The 11182-nt window shown below is 26.0% G+C and overlaps 1 protein-coding gene across 1 annotated transcript in view; it reads right to left on the minus strand.

Annotated features, from left to right (window-relative positions):
- Positions 1–9382, minus strand: part of LOC122503709 (suppressor of Mek1-like) — a 188939-nt gene extending 179557 nt beyond the window's left edge. Inside the window, exon 1 of the mRNA XM_043614369.1 lies at positions 9261–9382. The gene's annotated coding sequence lies outside the window, so the exon portion shown is untranslated. The remainder of the gene's footprint in view (positions 1–9260) is intronic.
- Between the last annotated feature and the right edge of the window lie 1800 nt (positions 9383–11182).

Below are 11182 nucleotides of genomic sequence, written 5' to 3' on the forward strand. Positions count from 1 at the left end.
CATTAAGCTTTTGGTTTGACGCGACGCGATGTGCCGAATTTCTGTGCGCTTTTAAACGACAAACAATGGTGCTGTTGCACAGGGCCGACTGCACTCAATCACCCCCTACCTATAAGCCACACTGTCATCTCGTTAAATCTACGTTAATTTTGGGGAAAAGCTGTCAGTGAGCATCTGGCCGTTTGTAGGGGTTAATTGAACTCACGATGAAAGATCCCAAGCGCTATATAAACAAACAAATGATGGTCATTCACAGATGACGATGGCTCGTATATCTCCAAAAACCAGAGAAAATATTTCATTAATATGCCATAGGATATGCTTTATTTTCGAATATTCCCCTCCAGCGTTAATTCAAATATTCCTCATTTTTCTTTTTTGGGAATATCAAATTTATTCAATTGTTGTTCCTCTTTAATTCTTCATTGCAATATTTAGAGAAAATACAGTTAAAATATTTATGAATATGCATAGTCAACAATTATTTTACTAATCATTTTTTTCTGAAATTTCACATTTTTTCTAATGATATCAAATTGAGATAGAAAACGTATTAAAACGTTGCTTCGCAACAATTTTGATGCATTTTCTGTCCCAAGTTGATATCCTTAGAAACAAGGTGGTAGCTTTCGGAATATTTGTAAACAAAATTAATTTCTTTCTATTTTGGAGTATTTTAGAGGAATTTTATTAAAACGGTCACAAAACTGGCCCTAGTAGCACGGAATATCATATTTACGTTCCAGGAATATTCCGCATTAGATCATTAAGAATATTCCTCATCTGCAAGATTTCATCCAAATTTAAGGAATATTAGAATTACGGAAATTTGGAATGTTCCTTTGGAATAATGTAGTAATATTACATTAGAATTTTATAAAAATATATTTTTTATTAACATTGATGTTGATATATTAATCAATTTTCGATCGATTTAAATAAATTCATCAATTTACTTCAAACTAAAAAAGTTGAAAATTTAAAAACTTTCTATAATATTGCAAAGAAATTTTCCTACTATATACCAATTACAATACTTGAATAAAATATTCCGCCAGGTGGTCACTTTTTCTAAAGAATATTTTCAAATCCTTTTTTGTCCAAAATTCAATTATTTTCAAAAATTTTAATAAAATTCTTAGAAAAAATTTCAATTATTCAAAAAAAGTGTTGATAAATTTTAAAGCAAACCTTAAATTATTTTCATGAATAATAAAACTCATAATTGAATTTCAATTATTTTTAATAGAATTTTTAACAAATTTCTCGAAAAATATAATTATTTTTGAAAATTTTATTAAAATTCGTCGAAAAAATTTAATTATTTAAAAATTTTTTTCTAAAATTCTTTATGAGGATTCAATTTTAAAAAGCATTCGTTTATTCAATAAATTATTTATTTTTGTATTTAAATACTTGAATTCTCGTAGAATTTTCTAATAATAGTTGATTTAAAACTTAATTTCAGTTAAAATTTTAAACAAAAATTGAATATTAAATGCATTAAAGCATGAATTTTAAAAAATAATTAATTTTTGAATATTTTTGAAAATAATTACATTTTTCGAAAAATTTACTTAAAATTGTATTAAAAATAATTGAAATCCTGTGAAGAATTTCATTAATTTTGAAAATATTTGAATTTTAGCAACGAATTTTTATTAAATTTTTTGTTAAATAATTGGAATTCTGCAATGAATTGTATTATTTATGAAAATAATTTAATTCTTGCAACGCGTTTTATTACATTTTCTCTTTTAATTTCAATTCATTTAAAAAATTTTATTAAAATTGTAGATTTTTAAAATATTTGAATTTTAGCGAAGAATTTCATTATTTGTGAAATGTAGGGGAGAGTCTCCAGTTGTGAGACAGGTTTTATTTTTGACCCGTAAATTGTAAACGGGTAAACGAAATTGTAAATAAAATACACCGTTCGAAAGGTAACAGAAATACGCAACTTTTATAAAAAGAAAGTATAGTGTTTCGATGAACTCAAAAAATTTTACGATACATTTTCCGAGCACATCGCTTTTTTCAAAAAAAAAAAAATGTCTCCAGTTGTGAGACACTCATTAAAAATTGCTAAAATTTAATAAGTTTGACCTAAAACGTTATGTTTAGTAGAAATAATTAAATATATTAATAATATATATTATTGTATACTAAATAATAATATTTATTCGCCAAAATATGACTATCAAATAAACACAATTTAATAGCTTCAACAAGAGCATTAAAATTGATTTCTTCTGAATCAATTGACTTTTTTCCACTTGACATGCCCAAAAATACTAGAAAAAAAATCAAAACAACATTTAAATAGTATGCCTGCAAAGTCGTATTTTTTATGCTGCCCAGATGGGTGTTGACACCGTCTCACAACTGGTGATATGCTGTGTCTCACACCCATTGGCGCTATTTTGAAAAAGGAAAATTAAATTATTTTCAACCGTAGATTGGAACAATGCAATATTGCATCACAAAATATAAGGAAAACACTAACAGAAAATGCATTACATTTACCTTTTCCAATTAATTAACTTGGAAAAAAAGTACTTTGCATTTATTGAAAAAACGCTTTTTAGTCGATTATCACACACAGTGTTGGTATTTAACAAAAACAGTTTATATATCCGCTTCGGCGTACACGAAAAAGTTGGCTCATGTAAAAAGAAATGTTTTTATATAAACCAATCGGCTTTTTAATATTGCATGTTAAAAAAAATTGACTGTCTCACAACTGGAGGTGTCTCACAACTGGAGACTCTCCCCTAATTGAATTCTTGCAAAAAATTTTTTAAAATAATTACATTTTTTGAGAAATTTATTTAAAATTGTATTAAAAATAATTGAAATCCTATGGAAAATTTTATTATTTATGAAAATAATTGAATTCTTAGAAAGAATTTTATTACTTGTAAAAATAATTGAATTCATGTGAAAAATTTTATTACTTGTAAAAATAATTAAATTCTTGGAAAGGATTTTATTAAAATTTTTGTAAATAATTTTATGGAAATTTAAATTATTACAAAACATGAAGATATCAATAACTCCGAGTCGAAGACTCGGAGTTATCGATATCTTCATGTTTTATAATAATATTCTTATAGGTTGTTGAATTTTATAAAGGTTTGAGTTTGAAATTTTTTGAAAATCTTAATTCCTATAGAAAAATAATAATGATTAAATATTTATTTGAAAAAGAAGTTATTGATGTTTTCAAATAATTTTACAATATTGAGAAAATTCGTAAATAAATGTAATAGAACAGTTTTTTTGAGTATCTAATCATTTTTAGAGTGAATCAGAATATATTCTTTAAGGTTTAAGATCAGGAAAAAATTGAAAATTTTGTCCGGAAATTAGGGAAAAGTCAAGGGAATTCTGTAAGTTTTTTATTTTAACCTTTAAACTGAAATGCCGGTTTGACAAACCGCTACAAAAATTTTCTTTGCTTATAATTTTTTTGAAAGTAGAATAAGTACTTGAGTTTTTCAGTAGCTTTATAGTTTATAAAAATCTGTTAGTTGACAACTTTTTCAAAAAATTTTTTTTTTCAAAATCGTTAAATTTTGTATTGTAACATATGTAAAAATAAAAAAAATTGAATCAAAATAATATAAAAATGGCTTTTTTATGTTAAAAAGTAATAAATATTTACAATAGTTGTCTTTAGAAAATTATGAATTACCAAAAAATCGTAAAAAAGGGAATAGCGGTCTGACAGACCGGGGGTAGCACTGAGCGTGATTTTTCAGCACGTAGCAGTTTAAAAGTTAATAAAATTTTAACATTTGTATTATGATTAAAATCTAATAAGAAGCTTTGTTGCAATTTTTTTTTAAAATGCGTATTTTATTTAAGTTTTGCAAATAAATTGCAACAAAACTTATTATTAGACTCTAATCATAATGGAAATGTTAAAATAATATTAAAAACCGCTGCCAAGTTGTATATTTTTTTTTTATAATTTTGGTGCTCATTTCATGAACACTTTACTTACTCATGAAGATAAAAATAATAGAAATATATGAATAACTTTTTATAAATATAGTAAAAGTGATTGAATTTAGAGTCAATCAATGTATTTTTAAAAACCCTACAAAATAGTTACAATAATTTAATAATTAAATAAAAATTTTCAAACAAAAAAGTTGAGAAAATGTCATTTTTCACAATTTTTGGTTTTTAAAATACCAATAATTTCGAAATTTATTATCGAATTAGGTTCAAAAATAGGTCAATCAAAGCGTTTTTTAATGCTCTACAAGTTGGTAACGATAATTATAAAGTTACTTCTACATTTTTCAACAAAATTTTCAAAAAAGTCTTTTTTTTCCAAAATTAATGATTTTTAAAAGTTTAATATCTCCGTTTAATATGGACAAAAAATGTTCAATTAGGGCTCAAAAGATGCGTATAAAAAACTCTACAAAATTACGAGTCCTAACATTTTTTTAAAGTTATATGCAAAAAACGTTCTTTTGAAAAATTAAAAATTCAAAAAAAATTTAGTTTAACTTTATTAATCTATCTCAAAGTACTCTCATTTTATGTCCGCAGGTGATATCTACAATTTAAAAAAAAATTTAACCCAAAAGGTTTTCATTATTTTAAGATATTTATGAAAATGTGATGTTTACACACACACACACACACACATACGGAATGACATTTTTTAAAAATGTCATTTTTGAACTCCTGAGGTCAAATAACATAAAGATATGTCAAAAAATCGAACTCGAAAAATTTTGGTATTACAATACTTCCTCTATGAGGAAGTAATATAATAAACTTGCAGTGTTTCCAGGGGGTAACTTCCATGGAATATTTCGACGTGGAATTCCTATAAAATGTGGATGGAATATTTTCAATGTTCCAATGAAATATTCCAGAAATGTGAGTGGAATATTTCTAATGCTCAAATATAATATTCTAGGAAAGTGAATGGAATATTCCGTGCTATTGTGGTATTTATTCAAGTATATATCTATATATAGTTATGTATTTATATATATATATATATATATATATATATATATATATATATATATATATATAAATTGAAAGTACATGTGAATTGCGCGATATGTGCTGCTCGCACTTGTGATTCTCGAGCTTGTACACGAATCTCGTAATGTCGTGTCGACTTGCACACACAAATATGCATTATTCTGTGTATGAATAAGCGGAAGTACGTGAGTACATGTGGCATGTACAAGCGCTCTTCCGAAACAAATGCTTGATGCACCTCTACACGAGAGAGTGAGAGAGAGAGAGAGAGAGAAAACAGGGACAGAAAGCGAAGTGGTAAAGTGCTGCCATGGTTCTTGAATATTTTTACTTTTATCGTCAAGTGATGTCCTTGTTCAGAAAAAAAAATTCTACACTTTTATGTGTATATACTTTTAAAGAGGGGTTTTGTATTAAGGAAACATATTTTTCAAAAATGTTGTTTCATCCTTACGTTATATTATAGTGTGCGTGTGTGTATGTACTCACATATTACACTTGTAAGGATTCATTCTGTTTACTCCACAAATTCTAATATACAAGAAACGAATTCAAAATGCGCTTTATTTTTTTGTATTCTTTTATATACAAAATACGTTATTTACTTAGCGCGAGGAAAAATTTTCAGTCATATTGGGGCTTAAAAATTGAAATTTATTAATGTATTTATTCCAGTAGAAAAAAATTCCATAAAAAAAAGTCAAAATGAAACAAACCACAATAGATAAACTTCAAAACAATATTGCAAAATGTTATCCTCATTTCCTCCCTAATGTCGCTCATAAAAGTAAAAACCATTTTGTTGAAAGAGGCAAAAAAGAAAAGAAAAGAAAAATTGTCACGAAGAAGAGCTTGAAAGGAGAAGAAAAGTCATAAAAAGAATTATGAAAAACTTGAGAGACAATAATGGGTGAGAAAGATTTGGAGAAAAATCTCTCTTGATACGTAGCAAGTAGTAAAGCTGAATTAAGTACAAATTCCAAGTCAAGTGGGTTATATAACCAGAGAGTAAGTTTTCGAGCGATTTCATTCTGTAGAAAAAAAGAGAGAGAGAGAGAGAGAGGGAGGGAGAGAGCTATATATACATATGCTCTAGTTTGACCCAGTCATATAATACGGATATCATGTAGGTTAGTAGCTGTATTTATCGTCTCTTGAGCTTTTTTACTATCGCGATGAAAGATCGAGTGTGAGAGAAGAAGGAGAGTGAGATGGAAAAAAAAGAGAATGTAAGTGAGTCGAGAGGAAATCTCTGTCAATAATCGCGCTTGGAAATGGGAAATTGCGTCTTTCTTAAACAGTCACCTATTGTGTGTGTCCGATCACGGCAAACACAATCCGGAAAAAATCGACTACCCCGAAGATACTAGTTTCTCACAGAAGTTGGTTTCTATCGCGCCCACAATTCTTGTTTAAAGCTCCAACTTTTTTCTTTCTCCCTCTTTCTCACACTCTTTCTTATTTTTTTCTTTCTTTTTCCTCTTTTTTTCTTTATTTTTCTTTTTTACTTTTTTTCTCTCTTTTTCTGGTTATTCTCTTTTTTCTCGATTTTTTTCTCTCGTCTCTTTCCTTTTTTCCTCTTTTTTTATTTTCCTCTCTTCTCCACTAGCACGAAATATTTCATTGAAATTCTTGGAATATTCCATTAGAACATTGAGAATTTTCCTTGGAAATATTCCATCAATATTTTAGAAATATTATAATGTCCAAATTTTGGAATATTTTTTAGAATAACATAGAAATATTCCATCAGAATATTGAGGGAATATTTCCTTGGAATTTTGTAAAAATATTGTTTATTTTTATTAGCTTTACTGATGATATACTACCTAATCAATTTTCACGACATTTTTATAAATTTATAAATTTCTTTTTAACTGAAAAAATTTTAAATTTCAAAATCAATTTTCCTATGAATCATTCATGCCATATTCCAATGAAATATTCCTACTACATTCCAATATAGTATTCCTACATTATTCCAGAAGAACTTTGTACTTTGTGTTTAAAATGCGCAAAGATGAGGACGAGCTACTTCATTTGCAAAAACTGCAATTCTGAATAACTCATAATATAATTGATCATCTTATTAATATTTTTGTTTAATTTTATTAATATTTCAGTGCAAATTTTTTTTTTATTTATATTTATTTTTTTATATTGTTTATTTTTATTATTTTGTTATTTCATTAAGGTACAAACTGTAAACAATAAAGAATCAATTTTCCGTAACTCCAAACATATTATTTTAGTTTTTAACGATTAATGCCCTTTGAATTTTAAACATGGCCGACCTTGACTGTAAGGACCAACCTGGACTACAAATTTTTTTTTTTTAATCTTTATAACTTTTTCATTTTAAAACCAATCAATTTATTTTGTACAGAAAAGATGTTTATATTAAACAGGACTCTCCAACCATATACTTCAATTGTCCAAATTCATTTTTAAAAAAAAGTCATAAACAAAAGTCAAAAAGTGGGTTGACCTCGACTATGTTCCCCTACTTATTTTTTATTTATTTTCTAATATATCAGAAAAAAAATTTGTTCGAAACAACAAAATTTTGGTTGAATCAACCAAATAAATGCATTGCTATACAGTCAACCAAACGTTTGTTTGATTCAACCAAATAATTTCTTCCAATACGTTTGTTTGTATTAACCAAATGGTTATTAGACTCAACCAAAAAATTTTATTTAATATAACTAAAAAATTTGTTCATTTTAAGAGAAAAGATTTGTTTGATTCAAATAAATAGTTTTAGTAAACGCATTTGGTTCCTTTAAATAAATATTTTTGTTTACTTAATTTTGTTATTTATTTTCCTCTAATAATATTTGAATTTCCTAATTTAATTATTTCTCGTACATATTATTGGTTAATTTATAATTTATTATATATAATTATTGATATTTTAAAATTTTACATATAATAAATCATAAATTAACCAATAATATGTATACTAGAAAATATTAAATTAGGAAACTCAAACATTATTAGAGGAAAATAAATAACAATTAAGTAAAATATTGCATATTTCTTCATATAAACAAAATAAACTAACTAACCGACACTTATAATTTTTTGTTTCTTTGATTTACCGATTTAACTAATAAATTTGGCGCGAACGCGGACTGTAGACAAGTGAGATCGCCATTTTTAAATTCACATATGTACTTTTTTAGACAAGCAAATATTTTTGTTTGACTCAAATAAAATGATTTGGTTGAATCAAACAAATTTGTGTGTTGTGTCGAACAAATTGTATTTAACTAAACAATATTCTGTATTCAAAACACAAATTTGGTTAAATGAAACAAACAACTTCAAATAAAAAATTTCTTTCCAATAACCAAACAAATTTTACGTATTTATTAAAATGAACCAAATTTTTTTTGTCATTCATTCATTCATTCATTCCTCTGAAATATTTCATCCACATTTTAGGAATATTAAAAAGTCCAACCTTTGGAATGTTCCTTGGAATAAATGTATAGAAATATTCCATTAAATGAGAATATTGTAAATGGAATATAGTAGGAATATATTTTTGGATTTTTATAGAAATATTCCATTAGATCATTATATAGGAATGTTTTAATAGAACATTGGGAACATTCCTCTAGAATACTTCATCCAAATTTTAGGAATATTAAAATGTCCGACCTTTGGAATGCTCCTTTGAAATGATGTAGAAATATTCCATTGAAATGTTGTATTTGGTATATAGTAGGATTATTTCTTTGGAATATTACAGAAATTTTTTACATAGGAATATTTTATAGAAATATTAGTTTTTAAATTAAAAATTTTTTCAGTTAAAAATAAATTGATGAATTTATGAAAATAATGTTTAAATTGAATTAGTATTTGACTATTGGATTTTGAATTAGTAAATTTTACTGATAAATAGTTATTTCTACTAATTTATCAGTAAAATTTACTAATTTAAAAGCAAAAAGTCAGTCACTTTATACTAGTAAAATTTAATTATTCGAAAGAAAAAAGTTAGCCACTATTCTACTGATAAATAGTAGTTTTTACTAATTTATTAGTAAACTTTACAAATTCAAAAGCAAAAAGTCAGTCACAAATTGAAAGTAGTAAACATTTTTATTAATTCAAATTTAGAGAGCAGATGAATATTCCCAATGTTGTTGACAAACGAGAATAATCGAACGGATTATGAATATTTATTGGTTCGATATGCAAAATGACTCTTTTTATTTTTTTCTTACGTTCTTTCTTTTTCTCGAATTCTATCGCCTTTCCGCACATATAAAGTGTAAACCCCTTTCCTTCTTTATTTCTTAGCTCGATTCTTTTTACGTTTCCGGTAGTTCTTCTTCATCGACTACTTGTCACATTATTGTCGATCGTATACACGAGACGATCTTTTGCCGTTGTGTTCGTAAAACAGCCACTTTACCCGCAGTAGCACCCGAGCACTCTCGAGAATTCATTGTTCGATCAAAAGCCACACTTTGCCTCCTTCCAAGTTTTCCCCCTTTTTCTCTCCTTCTCTCTCTCTCTCTCTCTCTCTTCTTTTTCCCTTTCTTTCTCGTTTCATCGGTCCGAATGTTCTCATCGACTATAAGGTTAAAGTGTAAATTTCACACTTCTTTCTCTATTACATCACTTATACTCTATTTGTAATATAGGATTTTTCTTTTCGCGTGTGCGGTAGAGAGAAAACATTATTTTTTGAAGTAGTTTTTATGTAAAGATAAAAACAGAAGATATATTGAGAGTAGGTATATATAGAGAGAAAATTTCCATTATAATCGATCTTCAATAAAGAGGAAAAAAAAGGTACAAATATCATCATCACAATTGAAGAGGAGAGAATACTTTAAATCATGTGAGATAAACTTTTCTCATTTGAATAAGTTTTCTCTTTAGTGTGTATTAAAATGATGATTTATACCCGTTTCTTATGCATCAGAAAATTTCAATTTCTCCGCTCTTTTTCATTTTATTTCCCTGCGATAGGAACATTATAATTGACAGACAATAAGAAATCATAAAATTTAAAAATTACTGCTCCAATTTTTTTTTAAAACTAATATATCACCTCGATAGTAGAGAATATTCCATTCAAATCTTTGAAATGTTCACAATATTGTAATGAAATTTTTTTTACGCTGTTCCAAAAGAACATTCCAAAGACCGGACATTTTAATATTTCTACAATATACATGGAATATTCCAGAGAAATATTCCTCTGTTCGAATGGAATATTGCAGAAACGTGAACGGAATATTTCGTGCTATTACAGTATATTTTCTAGAAATTACTATATTAATTATTTATTATATTTTATAAATCCTCATAAAAATATATAAAAATATTAATATAATTATGTACAGTACAAAATATTTTTATTCTCAAATTCCAAGAATATTTTATTCAAATTACAAACATTTGACTATAAAATATTTCAGCGATATTCCAGGAATATTAAAATAAAATACCTCTGAAATGTTTGTTTCAATTTTCTTGACAATATTCTATAAAAATATTTTTTTGAAATTTAAAAAAGAACTACTTGTATACTATAATTCTTTCGTAACCATTTTTTTTTAAAAATTAATTACATTTTTCTCTGGCTGTAAATACAGCAATAGCACAAAATATTTCATTAACATGCTTGGAGTATTCCTTTGAAATATTGTGAATATTCCATTCACATAATAGTAATATTAAAATGTCTGATGTTTGGAATTTTCAATTGGAATAATGTAGGAATACTCCATTGGGAATATTGTAACTAGAATATAAAAGAGATATTCCATTGGAACGGTACTCTTTAAATTAAAAGTTTTTCAATTCAAAATAAATTGATGAATTTATTTAAATATAAAGAAAATTTATTAGTATGTGGTCAATAATAAACTTATTAAAAATAAATGAAATTCTTAATAAAATTAAGAAATATTTTTATAAAATTCCAATAAAATATTTCCACAATATTTTTACAAAATTCCAATAGAATATTCCCACAATATTTTCATGCAATATTCCTACAATATTCAAAAGAAACAGGTCAGACATTTCAATATTCCTAGAATGTAGATGGAATATTCCAGAGGAATATGCCAAGTGTTTCAACGAAATATTCCAGGAATATAAATAAAATATTCTATGCTATTTGAGAAGT

The sequence above is a fragment of the Leptopilina heterotoma genome, unplaced genomic scaffold, assembly GCF_015476425.1.
Source record: "Leptopilina heterotoma isolate Lh14 unplaced genomic scaffold, ASM1547642v1 Lhet_27, whole genome shotgun sequence".
In the NCBI taxonomy this organism is placed as follows: domain Eukaryota; kingdom Metazoa; phylum Arthropoda; class Insecta; order Hymenoptera; family Figitidae; genus Leptopilina; species Leptopilina heterotoma.